This window comes from Lontra canadensis, unplaced genomic scaffold, assembly GCF_010015895.1.
Source record: "Lontra canadensis isolate GAN:19392208 unplaced genomic scaffold, GSC_riverotter_1.0 scaffold51, whole genome shotgun sequence".
NCBI lineage: Eukaryota > Metazoa > Chordata > Mammalia > Carnivora > Mustelidae > Lontra > Lontra canadensis.
This window is the reverse complement of record NW_022631045.1, coordinates 7,576,422-7,592,512: the sequence shown is the minus strand read 5'-3', so window position 1 is coordinate 7,592,512 and position 16,091 is coordinate 7,576,422. Positions and strand designations below refer to the sequence as shown.

Genomic DNA, 16,091 nt, shown 5'->3' with positions numbered 1-16,091 from the left:
TTGTATTTTCATCTTATACTTTGAAATATTTTAAAATATCTCTTGAGAATTTTTTTTTTTTTTTTTTTTTTTTTACACTAGTGTGTTTTCTTGAAATATGTTCTCCAGGTATTTTGGGATTTCCATCTACCTGTAAATACTTGTTATTTGTTATTGATTTTGTTTAATTCCACCATGGCTTAAGAGTATACTTAGTGTTATTTCTATTCTTTTAAATTTTTTTTATGATGTGTTTTATGGCCCTTGATCACGGTGAGTGTTCTGTGTGAGCTTGAGGAGGCATAGTTTGTTGTTGGACTTAACTTAAGTCCAGTTGATTGGTGCTGTTCGGTTCAACTCTGTCTTTATTTTTTCTGCCTCCTGGATCTGTCAGTTACCGATAGGGATAGAACAGTGTTGAAGTCTTTAAGTATAATAGATTGATTACTCAGTTTCTTATTTTAGTTTTATCAGTTTTTGCCTCATATATTTTGATGTGCTATTGTTAGGCCGGTGTATATTAAGACTTGTTATGTCTTCATGGAAAATTGATCCTTTCATTAGGTAATGACTCTCTTTATCCCTGGTAACTTTTACTTGTTATGAAGTTTGCATTTTCTGAAGTTAATGAAGCTGTTCTAGCTCTATTTTGATTACTGTTATTGTTGCATAATTTCTTTATCCTTTTACTTTAATCTACATATATCTTTATAATTAGAGTGGGTTTCTTATAGACCCCTTTTATCTACATATATCTTTATATTTAAAGTAGGTCTTGTTTTTTTTATCTGCTTGGTAGGCTTTGTCTTTTAATTGATCTATCTCAGCCATTTACATTTAAAGCAATTATTGACATAGTTGGATTAATATGTTGTTTGTAACTTTTCATTGTCTTTGTTTTTTTAAAATATATTTTGCCTTCCCTCCTTTATTTTTTCTGATCTTGAGTATTGCATATAATTCTGTTTGCTATCTTAGCATACTTCTAAAACTTTTTTTTTAGTTGTTGCCTTAGAGTTTGCAGTATACATTTATAACTAATCTACCATTAAATAATACATACCACTTCATCGATAGTGCAGGTATCTTGATAATAGAGTATTTCTGCTTTTTCTTCTCCTATCCCTAATAACATTGCTGTCCTTTATTTCACTTTTCCTTAAGCTCTAATCAACCAAAATATTGTAGCTTTCATTTTGAACAAACTGTGTTAACATCAATTTAGAGTTTTAAAAAATTTTGTTTTGCCTTTTGAAATTACTTCTCTGATGCTCTTCCAAAAGGAAATTGTATAGACCCATGGCCTATATAAACTTTCTTTTCTCTGGAGAACTTATTTTAGCATTTGTTTCAAGGCAGGTCCACTGACAAATTCCCTCCATTTTTGTGTGAGAAGATTTCTTTTTCTGCTTTAATTTGCAAGGATACCTTTGCTGTATACAAAATTCTAGATTGGTAGGTTTTTTGTTTTTGTTTTTGTTTTGTTTTTGTTTTTGTCTTTCAACACTTTATTCATTCTGTCTTCTTGCTTGTATGATTTTTGAAGAAATATCTGATGTAATTGTTATCCTTATTCCTCTATAGGTCATGTTTCTTATTCTCCTCACTCCTACCTCTGGCTTCTTTCAAGATTTTTCTTTGATTTTCTACAGTTTGAATGTGATATGACTAAGTGTAGATATTTTAGATTTATCCTGCGTCATATTCTCTGAGCTTCCTGGATCTGTGCTCTAGGGTCTCATAAATTTTGGAAAATTCTCAGGCATTATTTTTTCAAGTATTTCTTTAGTTCTTTTCTCTCTTCTCCTCCTGGTATTTCCATTGTGCATATGTTACCTCTTTTAAAATTGTTCCATAGCTTTTGGATATTCCTTTTTCCCCTTCTTTTTCAGTTTAGGAAGTTTCTGTTGACATGTCGTTTTAGCTCACTGATTCTTAGGCTATGTGCAGTCTACTTATGAGCCCATTAAGTACAGTCTTCATTTCTGACTTTGATTTTGAGTCCTAACATTTCTTTTTGATTCTTTCTTAGAGTTATATTTCCCATCCGTTTTTGAATGTTATCCCCTTTTTCCACTAGAGCTTTTAGTGTATTAGTAGTTATCTGAAATTGTTGGTCTAGTAGTTCAAACATATCTGCCATATCTGAATCTGGTTCTGATGCTTGCTTTGATACTCAGATTTTGTGTGTGCATGTGTTTTTGTTTTTGTTTTTTTAAAAATTTTTAGGGTGCTTTACCATTTTTTGTTAAATGCTAGACATGCAGTATTGGAAAAGGAACTTAGACAAATAGGTCTATAGTGAGGTTTTATGTTGATCTGGCTAGGTGTTGGTCTGTTTACTGTTTGTTCTATCTGTATGTGTCAGAGGCTGAAATTACCTCTATGTGCTTTTTTGGGGGGCCAATCTTTTCTTTGGGATTCCTTAGAGACTTTTTTTTTTTTTTATTTGACTGACAGAGATCACAAGTAGGAGGAGAGGCAGAGAGAGAGAGAGAGGAAGGGAAACAGGCTCCCCGCTGAGCAGAGATCCTGATGTAGGGCTCGATCCCAGGACCCTAGGATCATGACCTGAGCAGAAGGCAGAAGCTTTAACCCACTGAGCCACCCAGGCGCCCCTAGAGACTTCTTTTTAAACAGAATCTGAGCCTTGCCATTCTTTCGCTAATGCCTTGTTGATGTAGTGGGTAAGGTGTGGGGATAGGGGAAGTGCCTTGTGGTCCTATCATTAGGTCTCAGTCTTTAGGCAGACTCTGCTGTTGGCTTTCACCTTCTCAAGTGCCCTGCTTTCCCCGTATGAGACATGAAGGCTAGAAAGGCCTGATTTGGATACTTCCCTTTCTCCATTTTGTTAGGCTTTGGTACAATAATATTCCTTGTGGGAAGCCCTTTGTTAAAGAGAACCCTATGCTTTGGGTATATTTCCTTCTCCTGCCTCCAGGAGTAGAGGAGGTTTTTCTCTGTTCAGTACCCTGCAAACCTGGTGGGGCTTCTGAGGATAAAATTTATGGAAATGTAAGAGGCCCCATAAGGTTGATTTCCCAGGAATTTTTAATCTCTCAAGCTTATGTGCTGTCTCTGACTCTCTGACTGTTAGTCAGTTCCTTTTACATTTTTCTACCTAGTGGGCTCCAGTGGTGATTTCTCCTGGTAAGCTGCTGATACTTGTATTTGCCTGGTACCTCACTTTTGGAGCTGGAGGTTGGTCCTGTAACCTTGATTCTCTGATGGATTGAAGAGGAGGTGTTGATTTTCAGTTTAGCTCTTTTCTTATTGTGTGCTCTGAAATGACAGCTTTTACTTGTTGGACTGGAAACTGGAAGTCACTGAGCATTTTTAAATATTTGAATTTGACTTCAAATTGGTTTGTGTCTTTTCACAGATAATGGGAGACTTCTAAGCTGTATTACAGTTCTTTAATTTGGTTCATTTAATCCTATTGATCATCTACCTACTAAATTTCATGCATCTCCCAAGCTTTGGTGATAATGAAGATGCTTCTACCCTTGTACACCTCTTTGCAAAGTCTCTTGCTGTTATCGTTGTCCTCCAGATCCTGGATGTATCTTTTGTGTCTTGTCAAGGACTTTGTGTCTTTAGTACTTTATCTTTTTATGAGCAAATCTCCCTCTCTGTTGGATCCTTAGTGTATCTGGTTATTTAGTCTTGTATCATCTTAAGTAAAGGAACTTTGATTCTTTCCCCACCCTCTAACTTCTGCAGTCTCTGTTCACTCTTAATGTCTACTCAGTAAGTAACTAAGTTATAGTTTCTCAAGTTCTACTTATTTTTCAGTCTATTCCTATCTGGCTTTTGCATGTAATACCACTAGGATTGCTCTTGTCAAAGTCACCCAGTCCCCGCTGTTGCCAAATCATTAGACACTTACCTGTGCCTTTTTATTTGATCTTTTAACAGAATTCAGTGTAGTTGAACACTTCTACCTTTCGAAATGTCCTTTTCTTTCTTTCTTTTTTTTCTTAAAGATTTTATTTATTTATTTGAGAGAGAGACAGTGAGAGAGAGCATGAGCGATAAGGTCAGAGGGAGAAACAGACTCCCCATGGAGCTGGGAGCCTGATGCGGGACTCGATCCTGGGACTCCGGGATCATGACCTGAGCAGAAGGCAGTCGTCCAACCAACTGAGCCACCCAGGCGTCCCTCAAAATGCCCTTTTCTTAACTTCCATAACAGCATATGCTTTTGGTTTTCCTCCCTGCCTTTACTTTTTAGTTGCTGTCGCTCCTCTCACTCTTTCATCCAACTTCAGAAAGTAGTTCAGTGCTCAGTCCTTGAGCTTTTCTTTTAACCTCTCCTTCCTTCACACTTTATTTATTTATTTATTTGGTCTCTATACCCAACATGGGACTTGAACTCAACCCCAAGATCAAGAGTTGCACGCTTTTCTGACTGAGCCAAACAGGCGTCCCCTTAGATGATCTTATCCATTACCATGGCTTAATACTTTTGTTAACTCTGCCCAAATCTTTATCTCCCCCTGTCCGCAGCCCTTCCTCAAAGCTCCAGTCTTGATACTTGGATAAGTAAAAAAAAGTAAAATGTACAATCCTGGATTATTTTTCTCTTAGTCTCCTGTATCTCAGTGGAGCACCACTGTTTATCTCATTATGTGAAAAACCATGGAGCGATCTCTTCCTCATCTCCCATATACAGGATCTTCATTATTCATTAATTCAGTTGTTTGCTTTTGGACTTTTTAAAATGTACTTTATTTTGCAGTGGGTTTTTAACTTTTTTTTTTTAAATTTTAAGTAAAGGCTGTGCCACACGTGGGGCTCAGACTCACAACCCTGCAGTCGAGAGTCACATGTTCTACTGGCCAAGCTAGCCAGGCACCCCATTATTTATAGTGGTTTTAAGTTTACAGAAAAATTGGCTAAATGGTACAGAGTTTCTATATTGATTCCCCCTCCCTCTTTTCCTACTAACATCTTGGCATCTATTTTGTACGTTTGTTGAAGCTGAACCAGTTTTGATACATTAAAGTCCACAGTTTACATTAGGATTCTCTCATTGTGTCAAGCAGTTCTTTGGGTTTTGCTAAATGCATAATGTCCCATATCCACCATTAGGGTGTTTTTACAGGAGAGTTTCACTGTCCTTAAAAATCCTTCTTGTTCCACCTTTTCATCCTTCATTATCCCAACCCCTGGTAACTACTGATCTTTTTCTGTGCTGGCATTTTTGCCTTCTCCAAAATGTCATATAGTTGGAATTGTGCCGTATGTAGTCTTTTCCAGTGGCTTCTTTCGTTTCGCAATATGCGGTTAATGTTCCTTCTCATCCCTTTGTGACACCATAACAGATTTCTTTTTATCGCTGTCTAGATCTACCCCGGTTTTATTGATCTGTTGAAGTACCTCTTGGTTACTTCTTGTTTTGGGGATTTACGGATAAAGTGCTGTGAGCGTTCATGTGCAAAGTTTTTTGTGGACATTTTCAGCTCATTTCAGAAAATACCTAGTTAGTGTGATTGTTGGGTCTTGTGGTAAGCCTGTGCTTAGCTTTGTGAGAAACCGCCAAACTGCCTTCCACAGTGGCTGAACCATCTTGCATTCTCGCCAGCAGTGAATGAGATTCCTGTTGCTCTACATCCTCGTTGGTGTTTTGTGTTGGTGTTTTGCATTGTAGCTCCTCTCATAGGTGTGTGGTGGTTTGGTTGTTTTAACTTGTAGCTCCCTGGTGATATGACCTTTCATAAGCTTCTTGTCGATTTCTAGGTCGTCTTTGGCCAGATGCCTGATTAGATCTTTTGCCCATTTAAAAAATTAGTTTTTCTTATTAGGGTGTTGTAAGAGTACTTAAGTATTTTAGATACCAGTCCTTTACCAGATAAGTGTTTTCCAAGTATCTTCTCTTGTCTGTGGCTTGTTTCCGTTCTCTTAACAGTGTCTTTGCAAAGCAGCAGTTTTAAATTTTAATGGAATCTACTTAATCAGTTTTTCCTATGGTGGATCATGCTTTTGGTGCTCTATCTAAAAACTTCTTGCCAGATCCATGGTTGCCTAGGTCTTCTGTGTTTTGTGGAGGTTTTACAGTTTTGAGTTTTATATTTAGATCTGTGATCAGTTTTGAGTTAATGGTTTTTGAAATAACATTTTTTTTTGCATGTGGATGTCCAGTTGTTTTAAGACCATTTTTTTTTTAAAGATTTTATTTATTTATTTGACAGAGATCACAAGTAGGCAGAGAAGCAGGCAGAGAGAGATAGGAGGAAGCAGACTCTCTGCTGAGCAGAGAGCCCGATGTGGGGCTCGATCCCAGGACCCTGGGATCATGACCTGAGCCGAAGGCAGAGGCTTTAACCTACTGAGCCACCCAGGCACCCCTTTAAGACCATTTTTAAAAAGACTGTCTTTTCTCCTTTGAATTGCTTTTGCTTCTTTTTCAAAGTTCAGACTTACCTCCTAAGTCTCTCTCAAACTTCTACATCTTACCATTTCCATCTTTCAATCTCTCCTCCAAGTTGCCATCCCCTCTTACCTGAACAGTAGCCTTTACTGGTCTTCTTGCTCTATCTCTTGAACTCTATGTTCTTCACAGACTATGACTTACTACAGTTTTTTTTTTTTTTTTTTTTAAAGATTTGTTTATTTGACAGACAGTACAGCAGGGGGAGAGGCAGGCAGAGCGAGAGGCAGAAACAGGCTCTCCCCTGAGCAGGGAGCCCAATGCCGGACTTGATCCAAGGACCCTGGGATCATGACCTGAGCTTAAAGCAGACTTAACTGACTGAGCCACTCAGGTGCCCCTGACTTTTTACACTTTTAAGGCATAAATAAGATCATGTCTGTTTTCTGCTTAATACTAATTGCTTCCTTTGGTAAAAACAGTAAAATCCAAATTCTTTTTCGTGGCCTGTTAGGCCCTAAATGATCTTGCCCTGACCTTTCCTCAGTTTTACCCTTGCTTCTATGACAACTTTGGGCTTATTTAGTCTCTGAATTATTTGAATATTTATTCTCTATCTTAGGGGATTCATAATAATGGAATGCCTCTTTCCCTGCTTTTAGATCTCAGCTTAAATGTTTTCAGTGATGCCTTCTCTAGTTCATATAGTAATCATCCAGTTCTATATCTGGCCTTTCATTCTCTGTTCTCTTGATTTCTTCCTAGTATTTTTCTCAATTTAAAAGCTTATATTGTTTGTTCGTTGCCTGACTTCCTGCGACCAGAGATCATGGTTGTCTTATTTAAAGTGTTTTTAGCACCTGGCACAGTAGCTGGCCCATAGTAGGCACTGAACACATATTTTAATGGAGAAGAAAGACATGGGCAACCTTTGAAATGCCCAGATCTAGTGAGGGAGATCCACACATACGTAGATGAATTGCAGTGCCACATTAGTGCTATTGGATAGTTGTTGTAGTCCCAGAAAATAAGAGCTGAAAGATTAAAAAAGAAACCTTTGGGATTCTTTCTCACTAGTGTGAACCAGTGATTACAAAAGTCAGTTTATGAAGTCCTATTCCCGAGGCTTCTTAGCCATTAATTTATATTTTTATTATTGGCTGCCATGGGGGTCAACGTAACTCTCATCCTAGCAGTCCCAGACTTAGGATCTTCAGTGTTGGGAGAACCCATCATTCTATGGGGACAGTGGAGGTACACTGGGATAGGGGCAGTCTCAAGCCATCAAGAGGCCTGATGGCATACTAATTGGGCATTGGCCCTACAGACAGGGTTTGATTTTGAATACCCTGTGATGCCATTTACCTCGGGCAGATCATTTCACTTTCCTGCGCCTTAGTTTCCCCATCTGTGAAGGAGCTAATAAGCATTGTTTTGAGGATAAAATGGGCAAATATATATATAGCACATTTACTATGTGCCCAGTGCTGCAGTAAAGTATTTCTGTTATCCTATAAAGGCCTCATATAAGTAAAATTTTATTACTTTAGGATATACTTAACATTGAGTAACATGCAGGTCTCTCCTCAGGTTCTTTACTCCCTACTTCACAGAGAAAAGACTATTCTCCCCATGGCAGACCTAAATCGTGCCTTTGTACTGCTTCTTTCTTCTCCCCTCTATGCTCCATTGTACCACCTCTGCTTTCTTAGATGTCCTAACGTCTTATTATCCCTTCTTTCTTTTCATATATACCTTCCTCCTGACACCTAGTTCCCTCTCATATGCCTGTAAACACGCTAAAGTCTCTCCAGTTTAAAAAAAAAAAAAAAAAAAGTAACTGTCTCTGCTGCCCCCCCCCATCTCCATACCCAAACTGAAACACAAACTTAAAACACTCTCCATTTACTTCTAGCACTGCTCCCTTCTCAGCCCACTTCAGTCTTGTTTCTACCTCTTAATAACATCATCGAAATTATACTATTGAGGTTACCAGTGACCTCGTCACCAAGTCAAATTGACAGTGCTCTTAACCTTGTCAGCTGCATTCAACATGTTTGATGTCATTCTCTTCAGATTTTTGGTTCCGTGGGTCTTTGCATCTGCTTTCCTTGTAGCTTTTTGGTGGTTCTTAGTCTCATTCGCGGACTATTCTTACTCTAGCGAGGTTTTATTTTATATGTTGGGATTTCTAAGGTTGCATCCTTGGTCATGATGTCATTTCATTGTGTGTCTGGATGCATAGTGCAGAGTCAGTGCCCTGATAATGAGGATTCAAGTTTAATAACACAGGTCTGACTTTGTAGATCACATACCTACTTGACATCTCTTTGTGTGCTCCAAGAGCACTTCAAACATATTTTATGAATGTATGAACTCCCCCCTGCTCTTAAATCTGGGCTTCCTTTACCATTCCTCATTCTAGTGAGTATTACCCCAATCCATCATCCAGTCTTGCTTATTTTTGTGTCTAAAATATTTCAATAACCTGTTTCCCTGTTTTCACCACCTTTGCTCAGTTAATTATTTCCTAATGTGAGCTACGACAGTTCTAGTTGGTACCCTTCTATAGACCTTCGCGCTAATCGAATTCAGTCTCCACAATGCAGCCAGAGTGATGTTTCTCAAGACCCGAATGTAATGTTATTATTCCTTCAATTAAAACACTCAGTTGGCTTCCTATTGCTCTTAAGATCCATGGGAAGGATAGAGACAGAAGTCCTTAAATACTACAATTTGTGAAACCCCGAAAGACCAAGTCCCTGTTTTTCTCTCTAGTTGCACCTTTAGCCATGTGGTTTTCTCCCTCCCATCCATCCCCCCCCGACCATCATTCATGGTCTCAGCTCAGTGGTCATTTCCTTGCCTCAGAACACCTCCTCTGATGTTCTTTGTTAGGTTAGGTGAACATCTTTCTGGTCTCACAGTGCCATGAACATGCTATATCGTTGCCTGTCGTCGTGGTTTTCCATTTTCCCTCTAGTTTAAAAGCCCCAAGAGACCAGGGATCTTGTTTGCTTTTATCATTAGCCAGTACTTAGCACAGTAACTGGCTTATATCCATCATTTCCGTGATTCTTACGATGCCAGTTTTATTTTTCTTTTGCTAAGGAATAAAGTAATCCAGTGAAAAACAAGCTCACAATATTGAAAGAGTTTTCTATAAAAGCTGAATTAACTTGGACTGGGTAACATTTTTTTCTCAGCCCCCTCCGTTTCTATGATGGTAAAAGAAATGTTATTTAAGAAAAAAATTCTGGAGTCTATTTCTAGATTCTGATACGTTGTGAAAATAATTGGCACTTAATAGTGGTTCCGGGACTCAGGCCTTCCAAAACAGAAACATTAGATTTGTTTCTAACTTTGCAGATAAATCTTCAAGTTAGTTTTGATTTGGCTTTAAGTGTAGGTTTGATGACTTTCTGAACTCTCAAGTGATTCTGACTTGTAATGGTATCTGGGAAGGGATACTTAGTGATAATTTTAGTTTAAGAACATCACAAGAATTTTAAAATTTAGGGTGAGGTGTAGTGAATCATTGTTTGTCTAGCTCTTCATTAATTTATCTTTTCTTTTTTTTCTCTTGCTTTTGTTTTTTTATAGGAAGATTACCCACGGTCAGCATTTCCGTTTTCATTCCTCACTTTAGGACATTCTCTGTACCATTCCCATAGGAGGTTGAAAAGGTCAATTCTAGAACAGATTAAAATTTTGCCTTGACCGAATTTATTTTTCATATTAAAGAAGTTTAGCATGAAAAGACTCAGTTTGCCATTTAACATTGGATGTTTCTCAAAGGAAAGTTTCAAAAATGTATCAGAAAACCTTTTTCTAATTTTCGGTCCTGTTTTCCTAGGTTCTGAATAATAAACCCTCCTGGCAGCCTGGCATTTGGTAGTTGGAATAAACTAATCACTTCAGCCTTTTGCAATCACTTAAAATACTCATTAACTGTGAGTCATTGTTTTGAAATAACGTACATTATAGCTCTTTTTGTTTTTCTTGCCTGAAGAGCCTAACATTCTTTAGAACAGCTTTGTGGCAGCTTTGAGCTTAGTGTACATTTTTATTCTCAAAATTGGATGCTGGCAAAGTCTTGCTGGACAGCAGAGTTTTCCCATCCAGTCAGACTGGCAGGACATGTCCTGTTGTAGAGCTCCAGGGTACACTGAAGTATAGAACTTAATCTTCTTGCTGGGGTACTGATGATAAGTTTATTATGATAAGTTTATTTGGAGAAAATGTATATGTTTGAATTAACGGGGACCTAATTATCTCTGGCATCTTAAAAATGTATGAACATGTTCCTTTGCTAAAGATAGAACTGCATTTCTTTATTTTCCTAATTAAATTTGCAGTAGTCTTTTGAAAGCAGGTAAGAACCTTCATATTTATTGAACAGTTAAAAGTCAGTCACTAATATCACATGGACTAAAATATGTCTGTGTATAAGAGCTTACCCATTACTTCCTAAAATTTGTAAAGTTTTAATTTTAAGGACTCAGTAACTTTATCCTAGGTTAATTTTTATTCAAACATTTTAAGTATGTAGTCTTTTTTTATCCAAGTTGGTGGCATTTTTTATGTTTTCTAACAAGACTTTTCTTCACAGAAAATGTGACTTAATAATCATGAATTCTTACGTTTTTCACTGTTGTCTTTGGAAAGTCATTAAAAATAATTTTATAATGGCTAGCAGTATTTTAAAAATTTTAATTAGCAGCTCCACTTCCACTTTTCATATAAACCAGAGCCTTGGCATTTTGGCTGCAAAATTCGGTACATTAAGAACGAAAATCAATAATCACCTTTTAGAAGTCACTTTTATCTGCTGGACTATTTGTGCTGGTAGTGGTTATAGGACAATCTGAATGAGGACCCATTTTATGCACATTTTCTGATTAAGTAGTCTAAATTCCAAACCTTCGTTTAAATGTATTAATTCCCCTTACTGTAGTGTAGTTTCTTAATAGATCAATATTGCCAATATCAATATTGGCAAATTAGGTTGCCTTTTTCACTGAGTCCACTAAAAATGTCAGATTACCTGTAATGGAGAATAGGTTATCTAAAAGATTCATCACCTCTTCTACATTCTTGGAAATGTAATTTTGACATGAAGATTCTACAAGGAAGGACGATACTTATATTTAAATTCTAACCTTGTAATTTTTCAGTGAAAAATTGAGTGCCATTTATTGGCTATACTTTGGGTCATTATCTTATTTTCTATTTAATTTTGGCTTCTTGATAGGAAAAGGACTACATTTGTTAGATAAATTGGTTTTTCTTATTGCTCACCTCAATAAATCTTAAGTTTTTTTTAAAGCTTACCCCTAATATAAGTACATATTTTGAGTATGCAGATATGAGAGGGTTTTTTTTTTTTAGATTGCTCTCAACATTTCAGTACATATTATGTTCTAAAACATCCATCTTTAAAACTCCTTTGTCATAGGAAGTACCCGAGAAAAGCAGTCACACTCTCATGAACTGTTAATAACCTTCCTTTTACATTGAATGTACAAGTTCATTGTGTTTATTGTGTTGAGATTCTGCTTTGTCATTACAGAAAAGGTCAGCAAATTTTGAATGTCTTTCTGTAAAAGAAAAGTGCATGGCCCCTCTTTCAAGTTTAATAACTCCCTAAGTTCTTTACAATAGATAACTAGAGAACTGTAGAGGGGAAAATAATTTTTAACTGCTCTCTATCTCATTAAGTATCCTAATGATTCTTCTATTTTTAAAGGCTTAAAAAAATAAAAGAAATTAACCACATTGATGATAGCCTGGAACATTTACTGCACATTTCTTATTTCAACTTCTTTGCTGCAGTTGCTTGCTGGTGACTGAATGACTGGCTGAGTGATTTTCCTGAGTTGTTGTTTATGTAAATTTATCTGAGAATCCCTTCCCTAGGTAGGGTAGCTGTTCCATTAGAAGTTACACACATGGGGACGCCTGGGTGGCTCAGTTGGTTAAGCAGCTGCCTTCGGCTCAGGTCATGATCCCAGCGTCCTGGGATCGAGTCCCACATCGGGCTCCTTGCTCGGCGGGGAGCCTGCTTCTCCCTCTGCCTCTGTCTGCCTGTGCTCGCTCGCTCTCCCTCTGTCGCTGAAAAATAAATAAAATCTTTAAAAAAAAAAAAAAAAAAAAAAAAAGAAGTTACACACATGATTTATTAAGGAAGAAATTTGCTGTGGAGATTTCATGTTCTCCAGTAAAACTTCTCTTGAATTCTTCAGATATATACACAAAATGTTTATTTTGGAAGTAGACTCTAGCAAGGACCATAGGCAGAGACATGTAAGATATGTGTCTTCTTTTATCTTCTACCCAACCTTTCCTACTATGTAATTTGCTCTAATACTTCTTTCTTCATATATTAAGCTATTTTTCCTATAATTCTTTTGACAGTACTTACTGATTAAGCATTGCATTTTAATTTGTCACCATGCTGGGTTTTAAAAAAAATCATTTATCCGTTTTTATCGTAGGAGGAACAGCAAGTCTTCCCCATGTAATAGAACCTTGTTAGTACTATTGAGTGGGTGTTGTAAGATGTTGGAAGGATTGCATTGAGTATTGCGTAGCTTTAAAGAGGTCTTTAAGAAATACAGATGTTTGTCTTTATGTTCTGGATGTTTAAGTTTTAGATGTTAATAGTGATGGCTTCATATTCTCATAAATTATCAGCACAATATGTATTTGGGACTGTGATTGTTGGTCTTGGTAGTGGACACAAATCTATATTTCCTAATGAATTCTCGGTCGTTTTGCAGGTTGTTTTTTCATACATCTGATTAGCATGACCAACTGATGTGGCTAATAGGGTGCTCATGCTAGGAACAATGTTCAACTCTACCATTTTCCTTTTATGTGCTTTTGTTTACATTATTAATATCCTAATTATGTATTCCTTTGCAGGAATATTTTGAAGCTGTTTCTCCATTTGGTGTGGGTTATTTTGGTTAAAACAATATAAAATAACTCATTTAATCAGATGCCCATAAACTGCAGTAGAATTTAAGACATGGAAAATAACAAGAAAGAGTGGCTACCGAACTTCCTAAAACCTTTGTGGCACTGTCTCTGAGGAAGCCTTAACTGGAACACATCTAGAACACTATAGCAAATGGAGACCGTCTGACCCAGGGAGAGACTATGCAGTATCAGTTTGAATGTTAAATATCAGCAGAGTGCAGTGTCTTTCTTCTCAAGATAAAAAAAAAACCAAAAAACTTTCATAAGCTATTTTTTTTCTGCACCAAATAGATTGTCTTTTATACTATTTTGAAATTTACTGGTTTAGAGTATGGTTAAATTTTTTTTCTTTCATAGTCCTTGAAAATTAAAGTAATTTGGCTGTTATTTAAAATTCCAGCCTTACATAACAGCTCACAATTTTTCCATCACCTTAATTCCCTCAAAATTTTTTTAATTTCCAAGGGTATATTGAGCTTTCTGAATTAAACCACCATACAGTCTTTGATATTATAAATATTAAAGCAAAGTTTGATTATAGTAATAACCTACATCCATGATACTTTGATAGCTAAGTACTATAATTAGGACTGTATAAATAAACAATCTGTTTTTAACTTAGCCCTTTTTTGGGGGATGAGATAATTTGTTTATTAGAAATACTCTTTGTGAATTAACATATATAATTTGTTTACCTCTACTTTGAAGCAACATATTAGTTTTTTTCTGGGGACTTTTAACTTTTTCATTGAAACCTTTGAACATGCAGACATATTCTTGACATTTAATTTGTAGACATTTAAGGAAAATAATAGCATTAAGCTGGAAAATATTTTAAAATGCTCAGGTTTTGATGGGTAAAGGAATAATGTTCCCATACAGTTCAAGTTTGAAAATTTAATGATTACTTTCTGTTACTTGGTATGTCCTAGAAATTGTAGGGGCTAATAATTTCTTCTGGGAAATTTTCTAATTTATGCTCATCTATCTTTTCTCCAACTTTTACTAATATTTTAGGAGGAAATAATTTAATTTTTTAAAATTCTTGTTTTTAACAGTGATGTTACATTGCTGTCCTATATTTTAGATGTAATGGTTATAGATAAGTACACACTGTGTAAGAAAATAAACATTAGTTCTTGAAATGGGCTGTAGTATAGGATGAATAAAGAAGTTTGAAGATTAGCTTCCATTTTAGTTGTTAATCTCTGATGATCAAAAAGGATGTATGTGTGTTATATTTTATATGTATACTTACACATAGTCTGGATCAAATTATATTTACATATTGTATATATACATATATTTGTGTCTACCCACATGTGCACACACACATTTGTATATATGTGTGTATAAACATTTTCTTGATCCCTCACCAGAGGGTACATGGTAGATCAAGCAGCTGTAATTCTAGATTGCTTTTTTTAGAATTGGTGGTGTGTTCTAGAACTAAGGGATCAGGAGGTGGTAGGAAGAGGGGGTGACTAATGACTGGATAGGTCTGGGGAGATGACTGCTACCCCTTTCTTCATTTTAGTAGTAACAACCTGCTTTTGCTGAAATGTCTTATGTTTGCCTTTGAGAAGCTCCTGTTGTTAACTGTGTTGTTGTTTCCAGAAATAGGAGGGAGAGGGAAGGGGAATTAGAGAGACAAAACTTGACTTTTAAAATCCTGTCTTTGAGAGGGGAAATTTCAAGTGCCTGGATTTCATCTTTTCTACTTAGTGGATTTTTGATGGGGTGTTTTTAGTGTCCCTTTCTACCTTTGACTACATTTACCAAACATAAGTCAAATAGTATTTCATTTGTAATATTAATTTTTCTCATTATAACTAAGGAAGAATGTTTCATTACTAGCATAGTGCAGTTACTGGGTGTGTTTTGAAGATGGCCTAGGTGTGTTTGATGGGTTGGGATATCCTGGGTTTTTCTGTCGACTGGCTATTCTATAGCTAGCTTTCGTTAGCTGTGATTAGGTACCATTTGGAGCCCAAATCCAAGTCTTCAGGAACTTTTATTAAGAGACTAAGACTAGGAGCGCCTGGGTGGCTCAGTTGGTTAAGCAACTGCCTTTGACTCAGATCATGATCCTGGAGTCGCAGGATCCAGTCCCGCTTTCTGGCTCCCTGCTGAGCATGGAGTCTACTTCTCTGTCCACCTGCCCCTCCCCCTTCTCGTGCTTTCTCTCAAATAAATAAATAAATAAAATCTTCAAAAAAAAGTTTAAAAAAGTGACTAAGACTATTAAGAAAGTTGGGTTTTTTGGTTTGTTTTTAAGTAGAGTTGTCAGAATTAAGAGAGAGGTCACCCATAGTGCAGAGGAAATAGGAAGAGGGGGTGCCCCTATTCATTCAGCATCCATTTCTAGTGCCTTCAGAGTCCCAAGCACATGTTGGGATGTTCAGCAAGAAAACTCTTTTTTTAGTAGGTGTGGATGCTGATGTTCCGCAGGCAAAGTAATGCATTACTCTAGGGATAACACAGCTAGCCAAGTCATTTAGAAACTACTTTCTGGAAATGGGATTATGTTTATATTAAAATCAACTTCACTTTCGGTTTCAGCCATTACTTCCAAAGCACTATGGAGGGCTGCATGAAAAGTGTTTATCCCCTCAATCCCCATCACCATGTATGGAGGAGGGCACGTGCTGTGATGCCCACTGGATGTTACACTTAACTAATGAATCGTTGAACACTGCATCAATGACTAATTATGTACTATACAGTGGCCAACTGAACACGCAGGAAAAGTATC

The 16,091-nt window shown here is 36.7% G+C and overlaps 1 protein-coding gene across 1 annotated transcript in view; it reads left to right on the top strand.

Moving 5' to 3' along the window:
* TSC22D1 (TSC22 domain family member 1) overlaps positions 1-16,091 on the top strand; it is a 143,120-nt gene that overhangs the window by 40,326 nt on the left and 86,703 nt on the right. The window lies entirely within an intron of this gene.